General features: G+C 60.2%; 1 protein-coding gene across 1 annotated transcript in view; it reads right to left on the reverse strand.

Annotated features, from left to right (window-relative positions):
* The window catches only part of ST3GAL4 (ST3 beta-galactoside alpha-2,3-sialyltransferase 4), a 38,083-nt gene extending 24,647 nt beyond the window's left edge, over window positions 1–13,436 (reverse strand). The window contains exon 1 of the mRNA XM_061166861.1: window positions 13,302–13,436. The gene's annotated coding sequence lies outside the window, so the exon portion shown is untranslated. The remainder of the gene's footprint in view (window positions 1–13,301) is intronic.
* Between the last annotated feature and the right edge of the window lie 485 nt (window positions 13,437–13,921).

Raw genomic sequence — 13,921 nt, forward strand, 5'->3', positions numbered from 1 at the left:
GGACGACAGGGGCAGCTGGGCACAGCCCTGCACCCTGGGCGTAGGGCCCAGCCTGGGTGGGGAGCGGGGGCCAAATCCCAGCCCTCCCTCAGCTTGTCAAGCCATCACCTGGATACAGAGCTGTGTCCAATTGCAGGGGTCATTCATCCTGCTTTCCATAACGTCTCTGTAAGGGCTAGGAGCCTACCTCATTTACAGCAGGTAATTAAACACTCCTCTGTAATCCCTGCCCAGTTACAAAGAGCCCAATGCAAAGATCTGAGTGTACACTGAAGCCCGGGGGGTGTCCTGGGAAAGTTGGCATCGTCGCTCATTCGTATTTATATTTCTGTGTCATTTCCTCTGAACTCACAGATACCCTTTTTTTACCAGCAGATGTAGTTTCTAGGGAAAGAGTTCTGCCACCTTTGGCCCACTGGTACCCACTTCCTGAACCTCAGGCTGCTGGGCGATGTTCTAAGTGAAGGTCACCCTGAGGACGGATCCTGTGAGGGGCCAGGAGTCCCAAGGGGACACCTCCCTGTCCCCTGCTTTCCTCAGAAGGGCGAGTCAGAAGGAACAGGCCTGAACCAAGGCAGGTTGAGGGTGTGAGGTCTCCGGGGACACGGGCAGGCCGAGCAGCACAGAAGAACCACGAGCTGATGAGCACTGTGGGCATACTGCACCCGGGGTACTGACTTGGGCACTGAACTACAGCAGGAAACCAGGTAACAGACCTGGTGGGGAAGACACCCTAGGACCACATAGATGAATAAGAAACGGTGATGGTGAACACAAGGGGGAGGCCAGTAGAACAGGGGAGTGGAGCAGAGAGAGCCGGGCATATCTTAGGATAGAGAGTCAGCAAGTCCTTGGCTTAGACCTCAGACCGTGGAAAGGAGGGGGCGGAAGCGGGGGTTGGTGCTAAAGGGAGCAGAGTTTCCAGCCAAAAAGAAGAGCAAAAGACCCTGAGGCTTGTCAAGTATGAGTAACAGAAACAAGTCCCAGGTGACCGGAGACAGGGAGGAAGGGCCGGTGGTGGTGCCAGGACGTCACAGGCCACCCCGGAGCCTGGACGTTACTCACAGTCCTTGAGAAGTCACCAGAGGGTATTAATAGAGGCATAACACTCTGGATTCAGTTTGAGAAAGATCCCTGGGGCTGTCCAGCAGCTCTTGTGTGTCATCCTATTTAATTTTTAAAACACTCTATATGGTGGGGCTTCCCAGGTGGCCCAGTGGTAAAGAATCCCGATTTACAGGCGAGGAAACTGAGGCACAGAGAGACACATGAAGGGTCCCGGAGGTCTCCAGAAATAAAGACTTCAAGACTGCTCACTGTCTGGAACCCATGAATTGGGGTGAGCTGTCTGGGGTCGCTCTGGACAAGCTCCTACATCTCCTGGGCCTCAGATTTCCCATCTGTAAAATGGGAGCAGCAAGAACAAGTTCTGGGAGGTGCGGGAGCCTCAAAACATAGCCCAGGATTGAAAGCCCGCAGCCTCCATACCGGCCTGGCCCAGAGCAAGCACTTGGGCCCTGGAAGCTGAAGGACGCTCTTGGTCTGGGCCTCCCCGGACGGATGGCAGTCCCTCTCCACTCAAGGTCTGCCCCCAGCCCGGCTTCGGGAGGGGTCCACAGCTCCCGCCTGCCACCACAACCACGCGCACACTCACCTCTCCTCCCGGCTGCTGGGTCCACTGTACACACTGCATGGAACACACACTGCTGCCCGGGGGTGCGGGGCAAGGACGGACTGACACCCACACTCCGCCTGCACTCACTACACGGGGACCCCACGCAGGAGCCAGCTGGAGGTCTCAGTGGAGACGCTGCCCTCCCTCTGCAGGTACAGCCTCTCCTGGAGAAGATGTCAGGCTCCAGCGGGGCGTGGCCACAGCCCCCGAGCCAGTGCCACAGAGCGATCCCCCTTTTCTGAGCCACACCTCCGCCCCCCAGCAGCTCCAGGGGCGGTGCCCTCTCCACCTGAGCCTCAGCTCAGTCCAGTGTGGTGTCCCCCTCTCCAGGGCCGGAACTCCCAGGGTCCCCCAGCAGGGCAAAGTTCAGTCCACGTCTGAATTCCTAGTAGGAGCCCAACAGGGTCAGAGCTGCGGAGGGCAAGAGCGGAGGGCTGTGCATGCTGACCTGGTGGCGGGCACACAACCCCCAGGGTGGGGTGTCTAGAGGAGAAATGAAACCGTGGAGAAGGAAAACATGACCTCTGTTTCCTGCATCGGCCTGTCCCTTGGGAGTAAAGATTGGGTAAGAGAGACCCTTTTGAGGTCCCTTTTACATTAGTAAGGCTTTTCTACGAATTAGTGGTATATTCAACTCTCCTCGAACTAAAGGTTACCCATGAGGGAAGGGATGGGTGACTAGACTTCGAGGTGTTGCTGGGGAATGTGTAGACCGCCCCCCGCCGCCCCAGCCTCAGCAGTGATCCCTCTGGAGTAGGGCCGGAGCAGAGAAGGTGAAACTGCTGGGAGGAGGGTCAGCCCATTAAATATGACCCAGGGTCTCCTTGGCCACGGGCTTCTGCAGGAGAACCCACAGCCCCATCCCCACCCCAGAGCCAGGAGGCACCCGGAAGACACTCTGAGCTCTTTTACAAGCCCTGGTTCACTCAGACCCTGTGTGTCGAAACCTACAAACACATCTCTGAGCACAAACACATGAATCCCTGTTCAAACACAAGAGCACGCCCCGGAATAAATTCTGGGAATACATGGAAACTGACTCCTACACACACACACACACACTTCCTCCTCCTCCCTGCCCACCCTCCTCCCAGCCCCAACATACAGCTTCTGGGGCCAGCTGGGCGCCCTCTGCCAGGGGACTCTCTTCCCCCATCCCTCGAGGAGGGCACTGCCCACCGGCTTCCTTCAACTTCAGCTCCAGCTGCACCGGAGTTTGTTTGTCAGGCTGCAGGTCCCTTGGGCCGTCAGCCCAGGAGCCTGAGCTCCGGGCGGAGCCAGGAGTGGCTGAACCAGCCCTCTGGGGAGCTCTGCATCTCCAAAAGTTCAATAAAGGGGAACCCTGGGCTCCTGGCTCGGGGCGGCCAAGCCCAGCTCCCTGGCCAGGAGCCCCACACCCCTGTCGGGCTCGGAGGTACCTGGGAAGGTGAGTCATGGGGTAGGCAGGCTGCAGGAAAGCAAGGGAGGAGGATCCAGTCTTGTAAAGGTGTCCCCGGGGGTGGGGGAGTGTCCCGGGGGAGCCGGTGGCCAAGGTCAGGCAGGGGGCGGAGGCCACTGACCCGGAGGAGGACGCCCCCGCCAGCCCCTCGTGCTCACTCATCACCCTCCTGGACTGTCCCAGGCTCTCTGCACCTGCAGCTGATCTTCATCCGCCCGCACAGAAATCCAGGACACGCCCCCGCCCACCTCCTGCCCCATTCGAGCCCATGTGTGGGCTCAAGCCTCAAGGCACCAGCAATTCCACACTCAACCTGGCACCCAGTCCTGGGGGTGGAGGAGGGCAAGACTGGGGCAGCCAGGGCCTAGGGACTGAGGGCTCCGGAGTTGGGTTTGTGCCTCTCCCCAGACCTGCTGGCCCAGGCTCCCACGGGACGTCCCTGGGCGGGCACCCTAAACCTAATGGAGGCTGGTGCCCAGGGTCAAGCCACAAGCCAGACCACTGGGTGCTCCGTCTCTCAGGCCCAAGAAAACCCCGGGCTCTGCCAGCAGCGCCTGCCCTCTGCCCTTTTAAGAGCCATCCTTGTTCTCAGGCTGCAAGGGTGGCCTGCACACGAGCAACCCCCTCGGGGCCAGCTCACACCCGAGGCTCCTTCCAAGCAAGCTGGGGCCATAAGCCGACTCGGAGCAACCGAGGCACGGAGGAGCCGCCAACCCCGAGAAGGCCCAGGAGGCCAGCCTCCGCTGGCCCCGTCTGCAAGTGGGAGGCCCCATCCAGCCTCTTTCAAGAGCCCTCATCCTGCCTAGGAGCTGTCAGGATCAGGGTCCCGGGACACACCCCAGTGTGGCTAGCACACCTGGCCTTCCGCGCCTGTCAGTCCAGCTGTTCTAGAAAGAGAACATTTTCTTCTCACTCTATTTGGATAGCTGCAAGGACAGCCACAGGGAGCAGAGAGGGTCTGATTATTGATGGAGGCGGTGTGCAAGGCCACCGGCCTCTGAAGGGATCGAGGGCCCGGACCTGGGAGGCCTGGGCCCCCCCCCACCGACAGGGTCAGCGCCCCTCAGAACCACCACAGAGAGACTAGCTGGAGGGGCTCCCCAGGCCCAGGTCCTGGAAGACAAACTCCCATCTTTAGGGAATGTGATCAGCGACCAGGTCGGGTGAGGACACCTCCCAGGCCGAGGCCCCATCCCACCCCCGCACTCCACTCCCCTCCTCTGCAGGTCCCGGGCTGACAGGTGGGGGCTCCAACAAGGAAGACAAGGCATCCACAGGACAAGGCAGAGGACCTGGAAACCGATCTTCTTCCTGCCCTGGGAGGCAAGAAAACGGAACCGCGGGATCGAGCCAAGCGCCTCTCCTCCCTCCACCCTCCCATCTGCCTCCTCGACGGCCAGCCTCCCGCGTGCGCCCCTCCCCTCCCCTCCTGGTCCCTGTCCCCTTTCCAGCCGCCCCTTCCTGGTGTCTCCTTGTCCCCATCTCCAACTCCTCCTGCCTGCCTCCCCCGTCCTGGTTATGTAAGGGGCCCAGGAACACACAGAGGGAGCTTTGTTGTCAAACCAAATCCATACGGAGCCGGGAACGGCCAGCGCAGCTGTTCCCCATTCCCTCCGCCTTGGCAGGGGTTAGACACCGGGCAGGGAGCCCCCACATGCCTCCATTTTGGAGGGTGGGGGGCGAACGCTGGCCCCAGGGCCCCCAGGCAGCTGAACGGGTGGCCAGGGATCAGTCACCATTGCGTGGGATCACAGCAGGGAACCAGCTGGCCCCCAAGACAGACCAGAGCCTGGGTGCAAAGCCGGGGCCCCAAAGCCCAGAGAGGGGAGCTCAGGGCTGGGACAGGGCTGCACCGTGAAGGCTTCAAGGGGTGCCCAGACCGACACCAGTGCACCCTATTCTTGTCTGCTCATGCATGCAAGCCTGCGTTCTGTCGGGCACACAACCCATGGACACACTCATCTATGCTCACTTGAAAGGCATCTGAGCAGAACTCTCCTCTCTGCTCTGACCAGCCTCCACCACCCCAGATACCTCTGGGGAAAAGCCTTTGTGCTCTGGAGAGAAGAGGGTGGGGGGCAGAGGTCAGAGGCCAGAGAAGCTCCACCAGCCAGTGCTTCTTGGGAGGCCCTAGGTCCAGGATGAGAGCCTGCCCTCCCGCCCAGGAAGATGTCCAAGCCGGCAGGTGAGGGCCCAGGAAGCTAAGCGTAAGATGAGAGCATCGGCACTTGGGGGTGGCAGGCCCTGTCCCTTCACCAAACCCAACTGCTGGACGAGCCATCTCAGTCAAAAACGCTGGGGCTGCCAAGGAGGAGGCCCTCCGGAGTCTCCACGGCCTGCAGGGCGCCCGCCAGGCCCACCCAAGGTCCGGCTGCCATGTTAAGCAGAACGGTGTGGGTGCTGAGACCTGCGGTGGGGTGGGGGCAGAGGGGCAAGGGAAAGAAGGGAAGGCAGACACAAAGGAAGAGGGGTGGTTGGAGAAGAAGGGGAAAGAAATCGGAAGGAGGAGAGAAGGAAGGCGGTGGCGGGGTGGGGGGGCTCAGAAAAAGAAGAGAAAGAGGAAAAGGACCAAAGACGGGACTAAAGGAAAAGAGGACACGCCAACCCACTCCAATATTTGTGCCCTGGAAAATCTTGCGGACAGAAGAGCCTGGCAGGCTACCGTCTATGGGGTCGCCAAGAGTGGGACATGACTTAGCATAAAGGAGAAGCTCCAGCCCTAGAGGATGCCCCCTGGTAGCCCCCACACACACAGCCTCTGAGCCAGACAGGTGGTCCAGGAGAAGCAGGACAGGGTGGGAGCATTTCCAGACAACTGATTCCAGCCCAGCCAGCCCCTCTGTCAGCCAGGCCCCAGGGATTTCAGCCTCAACAATCCTACATCTTTGGAACCTAGAAAATAAACCAGGACCTCAGAGAAAGGAGAGATGGGGGCAGGGGGGAGCACAGGAGAGGTAGCTCCTGCCTGGGGCAAGAGTCCCTCTGTGACCTGGAACAGAGTTCCTTTTCTGAGTCTCAGCTACCATCTTTGTGAAAAGGAGTTACCGAGAGGCTACTGTGTGCCAGCCCGGCGCCGGGGATGCGACAGGAAGTCAGGTGGTCAAAGGTCCTGCCCTGGAATCAGTCTCACATCAGCCTGGACCTCCGAGGTCTCCCCAGCTCACGTGTATTGTCTGTGCTGCGTGACCGATCCCATGCGCTGCACTGTTAACCCAGTTATCAGATGTGCTGGTGGAGAACCAGAGCTCCAGACGTGCCAGAGGCCATACGGCTGGGAGCAGATAGAGAAGACAGACCAACACCTGCCCAGCTTTCTGGCCCCCAAAGAAAGCGCTCTTCAGTCTCTGGACCTCAGAGTCTGTGATCCGGAATCACAGAAAGCGCAGCAGCTAGCATTTATAGAGCCGGACCGCAGGTGCTGGGATGTTACTGGACATGTGCTCTCGAAGTAAAGGTCACAACGAGGAAAGCGATGGGTGGTTAGACTTCTAGGTGTTGCTGGGGAACGTGTAGACCACCCTCTGCCGCCCCAGTCTCAGCAGTGATCCCTCTGGGGTAGGACCAGCGAAGAGCAGGTGGAACTGCTGGGAGGAGGGCTGATGCTCAGCCCATCAAATATGACCCAGAGTCTCCCTAGCCAGGGGCTCCTGAAGCCCCTATGGGGAAACAAGGAGGCAGATCTGAGAACCCACAGCCCCATCCCCACCCCAGAGCCAGGAGGTACCCAGAAAACACTCTGAGCTCTTTCTCAGGTGATCTCTGCTCTGGTCCACTGTGTGTCAAAACCTACAAACACATCTCTGAGCACAAACACATGAATCCCTGCTCAAACGCAGGAGCACACCCCGGAATAAATGCTGGAAATACACAGGAACTGACTCCAGCGCACACATCCACACACACATGCACTCGGCCCTCCTTCCAGGCAGAGAAGACAACACCACCTGCCCAGATCCTTGGTCCCCAGAGAAAGTGCGCTCCGGTCTCTGGGCCCCACTTACTGAATCACAGAAAGCGCGGCAGCCAGCATTTACAGAGCCGGACCCCAGGCGCTGGGACGTTTATGGAAATGAGCTCTCATTCAGAAGTGCTAATGCAGCCCTGCCCTCCCAGCCATCTGAGGCCCTCTGGGCTCGCCGGGCAGTGGGGGACAGGGCCCCCTGATGTCACAGGTTGGGACTCGAGCGGTGTGCAGGGCCATCAGGGAAGCCTTGGGACGGGCTCGAGTTGGATCCTTAAGGACACCAGCTATCTAGGAAGGGGACTGCCACCGGCACCCAAGTCACTGTCAGGGGCCAGCAGAAGCAGAGGCTGGAGCTGAGGACATGGACACGTGGCTGGGGGTGGGGGTGTAAGAACAGTCCTACTGGACACCCCCTGTCCCACTTTCAAATGCAGTTTTATATGGGACTCCAATATATAGAAGGAAGAAGTGGCGTTTTTTGGGTTGAAGCAAGAATGGGGGCGAACCCCCTCCCAAGCCCTTACTCCTGACATGAGACCCTAGAAGGTTCCATTCCAGGGGCGCTTTTCTTGGACCCAAATAAAGTGTCAGGCAGGAGGGGGGGTTGGGACCAGTCTGTGCAATGACCTGAAAGCGGGGCTGAGGAAGGGGGATGGGAGCAAGAAAGTGACCAGCTGGCCCTAGTGTGGGGGCATAGAGGGGAGGCCCTCCTGGGGGGCAGCTTCTTGCTCATCCCCACCTCGGGGGACTCCTGCTTGCCTCTCCCAGGTCTGAACAGGCTGCTGGGCCAGGTCCTCAACAGCCTGTCAAAGGGGAAACTCTTCTCCCTTCACCCCAAGAAAGTGTGTGTGTGTGCACAGTCACATCTGACACCCCACAGACTACAGCCCGCCAGGTTCCTCTGTCCATGGGATTCTCCAGGCAAGAAGACTGGAGAGGGTGGCCATTTCCTCCTCCAGGGGAATCTCCCCAACCCAGGGACCGAACTCATGTCTCCTGCATATCCTGCACTGGCAGGTGGATTCTTTACCACGGGCTCCACCTGGGAAGCCCTCACCCCAAGAAAAGGGGGAAGTGGAGCGCGGACATGGTGAAGACAAGGTCATATCCGATCTACATCCTCCATCCACTCAGCAAAGAAATATTTACCGAGCATTTATTATGTTAGACACCATTCCAGGCAAGAATAACACGGCAAAGAGCACGACAGGTTTCTGGAACTTATGCGAAACCACTCCTGAGTCAGCAAGGAAAACGCCCTGAAAGTTTCCAAACCCGTTCACACCCCTCCCACAAACACGCCCCTCCCATGCCTGCATCGCCTCTGGACCATCCCTGTCAGGGTCACGGTTGAACAGCATCAGGGGCACGGCACGTTCCCTGCCCACCCCCAGGCAGAGTCTTCTTCCTGAAATCTCCAGATGGCCGCACTGAGGACCTGGTCCCCTCCCCTCCCTAGGCAAGGAAGCCCACAGAGCTCTGGATGCATTGTTAAACGTGCCAGTTTTATTTTTTCATCACGACAAAGGACGAAGCTTCATCTCTAGTCCTGCTGGCTCTGAGTTCCTTGCTCAGAACCCAAGGACATGAGCCGGCTCCATGCTCACCTGCCCAGAGCTCCCAGGTCCCTGGGTCCCTGCCGCTGTTCCCTTCCCATAAGCTTCGAGCAAGGGGTCCCCAGGGCGGGGCTCCACCACCCCCACTTCTCTCCCGCCAACCCTGCCAACCAGGCCTCCCTCCTCCTGATCGGAGCAACCTCTAAGAAGCAAAAAGGATGTGGGTCTTTGAGGATCCTCTCTGGTCTTGACCAGCCCAGGACGGGGTCCAGGGGCACCCTGGAACAAAGGCACCATGGCCGGGCAGGAATCTGGGGGTGTCAGGAACAGCTGCCAAGGCAGGTCCCCGAGCTCAGACCCCAGAGGACCCCTCCCTGTCCCCACGTGTCGCCACTGTTGCCGGATGAGGCCTTGTGGGCAGCAGCCAGGGAGCCGCATTTCCAAGGAATAGGAGCCGGCAGGCAGGCCAGATGGAAGCAATTACCAGCGGGAAAGCAGGAGAGGTGGGTGCTGGCAGGGGCTGGGAGGGGCCACAGGAGCAGGGAGGGAGGAAGGGGAACCCGGCCCTGCCCAGATGAGAGAGGCAGGGGTTTGGAAGCCCAGGACGAGCCGGGTCAGACATGGGGTTGAGGGCTGCACAGAGTTCCAGACTTCGAATCAGAAGGGCCGTGTTCCCCGTGGTCACCAATTCCCTGTAGCCTTGAGCAAACCCTTTCACACCGCTAAGACTCACCTTCTTCATAGATCTCGGGGAAGGGTAAGATGAGCTTGGGGAACAGTAAAGAACCAGGCTGAAAAGCACAAGATTTTGGATGCAGGCAGAGTCCCAGCTCAGCTGCTTAGGAGCTGTGTGACCTTGGCCAAGTGGTCCAATCTTCCCACGCCTCCCTGTCTTCATTTACAAACGGGCTTAATGAAAGAGTCACATGAGCTTACACGAAGTAATGTAAATAAGTGAATAGCACAGAGCTTTTTTTTTTTTTTGTAGAGGTTTGCTGTGCCAGGCGTTTATTAAGCGCTTGATAGCTTGACAGATAAATTGTAACCACTTTTGTTATTCGCTATCTCTCTTTTTACTAGAAGGCCAGGTATTTGTGAAGTCTGCCCCGGCGGAGGACACAGGGCAGATCATAGACGCAGCAGCATCACCGAAGTCCCTGGAGCCCGCACCTTGGTGGAGGGTTTGGACCCACGGCAGAAACAACAGTGTGCCCGCCAAACACTCTGCAAACAGCTTCCTGTCCTCTTCCTAGCAACCATGCTCCCCACCCTCCACAGGAGAGCAAGATCCCAGAGTCCCCAACCCACTCAGGCTTTGGAGTGAAGCGGCACCAGGCCTTGCCCACCCTCGAGGCCCAAGTGGACACCCTCCTCCGACCCCCCGCAGCAGCACCCTCCTCCCTCCTGGGCTCGGGGCAGAAGCCAGGACTTCAAATTCTAGAACAATCACATCATGTCTCTGCAGGGTGGCTTTGCGGGGGGTAGGGGTGGCAGAGATAGGGCGGTCATCTGGCGGCAGGGCTACTGGTCCCAGGCAAGGGGCCAAGATGAAAAGAAAACCTGTGGCTCAAGATGGCCTTCCTCATCTGAAGAGCAATCAACACAGGGCAGCCCCCGGCAGAGCTTCCCCCTCTGCGGGCCTCAGGGGCGCCAGTCGGAAGCTCGTCGCACCTGCCTGGGGCTCAGGCATCACTACAGCTGCTCCCACTTGTAGCAAACACTTGACCACTTCCTCCGCCAGTAGAATAAAGGGCGTCACTAACACACACACACACACAGATTGCAGCACAGGTCAGGAGTGAACTGGAGTCCAGGCGTGGCCAGCAACCCCTCCTGGCACACTCCGAACAAGCGTGGACAAGTGCTGAGCGCCTCCAGGAAAGGGTGACCAATGAGAGAGGGAATTAATGACTACAGGCACCCAAATCTGCCCGCGCTAGGCACTTCCTCAAGGAAACCAAAAGGACAAGAGTGGAGAAGGACCTGAGGTGGAGAGGTATGAGAAGCTAGCTAGTTCCTGCAGAAGAATGCGTACCCCCAGGCAGCTGAGGAGTCAGGGGGAGGGGGAGGGTCAGGCCCCGTACACTTTCTGGGTGTCCCCCTACCTGACTGCCCTGCTCCCTAGCACCCACAGTCCAACCCCCAGGGCCTGGGAACTCAGCTGGGTTCTGGCGGCTGTCACAAGCTGTAGGTCTGGTCCTCAGTCTCTGGGACCCTCTGGGACACTGATCTGAAGGATCCCTTGCAGGAGACTTGGAGGTCCCCACCCCATCCTCATGGGCTGGGACCATGATGTATTATTGCAAGATGGAGGGGCCCCTTCTCTTTGACAGAAAGGCCAAACTGTTGAGCCGCTCTGAGTGGAGGAGTCCACCCAGAAAATGCACCCACATAGGGCCTGGGTGGGCACCCAGTGTAACATAGATGCCAGGCCAGAGTGGGTAAACCACGGATGTTCACAGGGCCCAGGAATGGAGGTCTGGCCTCAGCTGTAGAAAAGCGGGGAAGAAAGTGTTAAGTGTCGGTCACTCAGCTGTGCCCGACTCTTTGAGACTCCATGGACTGTAGCCTGCCAAGCTCCTCTGTCCGTGGAATTCTCCAGGCAAAGATACTGGAGTAGGTTGTCATTTCCTCCTCCAGGGGATCTTCGGAAGGCAAGGATCGAACCCGGGTCTCCTGTATTGCTGGCAAAGTCTTGACTGTCTCCTCTCTTGCAGGCAGAGCCACCAGGAAAGTCCTTCCTTTCTAGGACTTGCTACAGTTCTAAGAGGAGCAGATTCTCGGTTCTAAACCCAAAAACTGGATCCTAGGAATCTAAAAGGGCTGGGAGGGTGGAGGGGCCAAAGAACTCTGTTTCTGAGGAGTGGGAGTGAGTCACTGCTTTGGGAAGGGAAGCGGGTGAGGGACAAAAGGGAAATCAGCTCAGAAGGCACTGAGGACTGCTTCGGCCTGGGCCTCCACTCATGGGCAAGGGACCCTACGGCCCCAAGCAGCAGTCCACTCCCAAGCCACGGACGCTGCTCAGCCTCCACGTCTAGAACGAGACCCCAGGCTACTTGCTAACTCCTCCTACCATCCACCCTCCCCTCTGAAGCCCTGATAACCTGGGCTCTGGGGGAAAGGTCCAGACTCCTGGCTCTCCTTCGGGTGCTGGGAGGGAGGCCCAGGGCCCAGGCGACAGCCTCAGATCTCCCGCCCGCCCAGCACACGGATGCTGAGGGATGAGGCACGAAGACCCTCACAGTGGAGACTCAAACCAAGCCAGGTATAGGCCAGAGGGACCTGGGCCATGTCAACTTGGGCAGGGGTTATTCGCCAATTAGCTCCCGGCAAAGAGAAGAAGCCCCGGAAGTTCATTTCTAGGCCCCAAGCAGCTGGCACCTCGCGGGCAACCTCTCCAGGATTATGGGCAGCCTTTGGAGAGTCTCTTTGGAGGGTGTGGGAGAAATGCTGCTAAGAGCAAATACTCACATACCTCTGCCTCTGTGCAGGTAACTTCCATGGCAGTCAGCACCTTAACGATTCCTCCCCAACACCCCCCCCCCACCCCCGAAGATGCCAAGGCGGGGGTCTAGACGGGGCGGGCGGCAGAGCATAGCTCAGGAGAGTGGCTTTGGTTTGCGCCTCTGCCACCCTAGCTATGCCAGGCCCGTTCCCTAGGTTCCGCAAAGAATAAGTCTGCCTGGACTGGGCTTCCACACTGTGCCTCCACCCCCCTACCCCACAGCACAGGCTGCCCTGAGAAGCGAGAGGGTGTGCCAGCCTGTGGGTGGTCAGGAGGTCAGACGGGCACAGCTGAGCCCCCGGACACTGTCTGCAGCCCCAGCCCTCTGGCAGGAGCCCCCTATGCTGGCACTCAGGACCCAGTCTGGGAGACAGGGGCACTATAGTAGATGAGGCCTCAGATGGCCCAGGCAGAGCCTCCCCCAAGACTGGGAATGGAGGGGCAAGTGCTGACAGACATGCTGGCAGCTGAGGGTTTTGCCAGGGAGGTCCCAGCCAGCAGGGGCCCCAGAGGGGCACCCAGCACTGACAACTGAGCCCAGGGATTCTACCCCGAACTGAACTCCACCCCAACCCCATCCCTCCCCATTGCCCACCAGCCAGGCAGGTCCCAGACACAGTAGCCTAGGCCCGAAGACCCCCAGGAACGTGGACTGGTGTCTTGGGCACGGCCAGTCTGCAGCTAGCGACCCCCACGCTTGGGCTCTGCTTGGCGACCTTGGGTCTCCTGCACACAGGCGGCCCCAGCAGAGCCTGTCAACTCCAGCCAAGCCAGCCCGCCGACCTCCTGGACCTGGTGGGGCAGTTGTGGGGAGCAAGCGCGGCTCAGAGGATGCCCAACGCGGAGGCGGGGTGGGGAGGGCCTCTTCCGCCTCGGCGCAGGGCTGGGGGCTAGAAACTTTCCAGAGAGGAGGACCGTCCCATTCGCTCACTCCCAGGGAGCAAAGACAATCGGCTTTCCGTGGAAAATCCCATCCAGGGCAAGGAATCCCTGGGCTGTGGCCGCCCCTCCGGGACCCCGACCCGAACCCGCGCGGCGCCCACGTGCCCGGCCCGACCACCTCCCCTCTCGCGGCGCCGGGCAGGGAACCGGGCGGCCGGGACCCGGAGGTGCTCCCCGCCCTCGCTGGCGGGCCCCACGGGGACCGGCCGCCGCGTACTCACCCTCGCGGGTGGCGCGGGGCGGGGCAGGATGGCTCCGCGCGCAGCTCAGATCCGCTAGGCGCACGGGCTGGAGGCGCGGCGGCTCCGCTCGGCCCGGTCCCTGTCCCAGGCGCGGGGCCGGCCTGGGAGCGGGCAAGTCCGCCTGCTGGGAGGCGGGGGCCCGGGCCCCGGCGTGGGGCGGGGAAGGGGGCCGGACACGCTTGCGCACACGGCCGGGGAGCCGAGCGGGGAGCAGGCGGGCAGGAGGAGGAAGGGCGGGGTGGAGGAGGAGGAAGGGCAGGGGCGATCCCGCTTACGGGCGAGGCGGGTGGCCGCCGACTCGGGAAGGTGCGCCGGCGGCGGCAGCGGAACCGGGGGGCGGCGGGCCCCGGGGCGAGGGGAGCGGATGGGTAGACCGATGGGGCGGGCGCGGAGGGGTGTGTGTGGCGGCGGAGAGCGGGGCGGTGGGGGGTGTTGGCGGGAGGGGGGTGTTGGCGGGGAGGGTAGGAGGAGACTGGTGGGGTGAGGGCGCAGAGTTCAGGCGGGCGCAGCCTGTGAGTAGCACCAGGATGGATGTGCCCAGCGCAGCCCATGCACGCCCTCCTGGAAACAATGAGCCCTACAAAGCGCTCTCCGCTCTC

The sequence above is a fragment of the Dama dama genome, chromosome 2 (genome assembly GCF_033118175.1).
Source record: "Dama dama isolate Ldn47 chromosome 2, ASM3311817v1, whole genome shotgun sequence".
Classification (NCBI taxonomy): domain Eukaryota; kingdom Metazoa; phylum Chordata; class Mammalia; order Artiodactyla; family Cervidae; genus Dama; species Dama dama.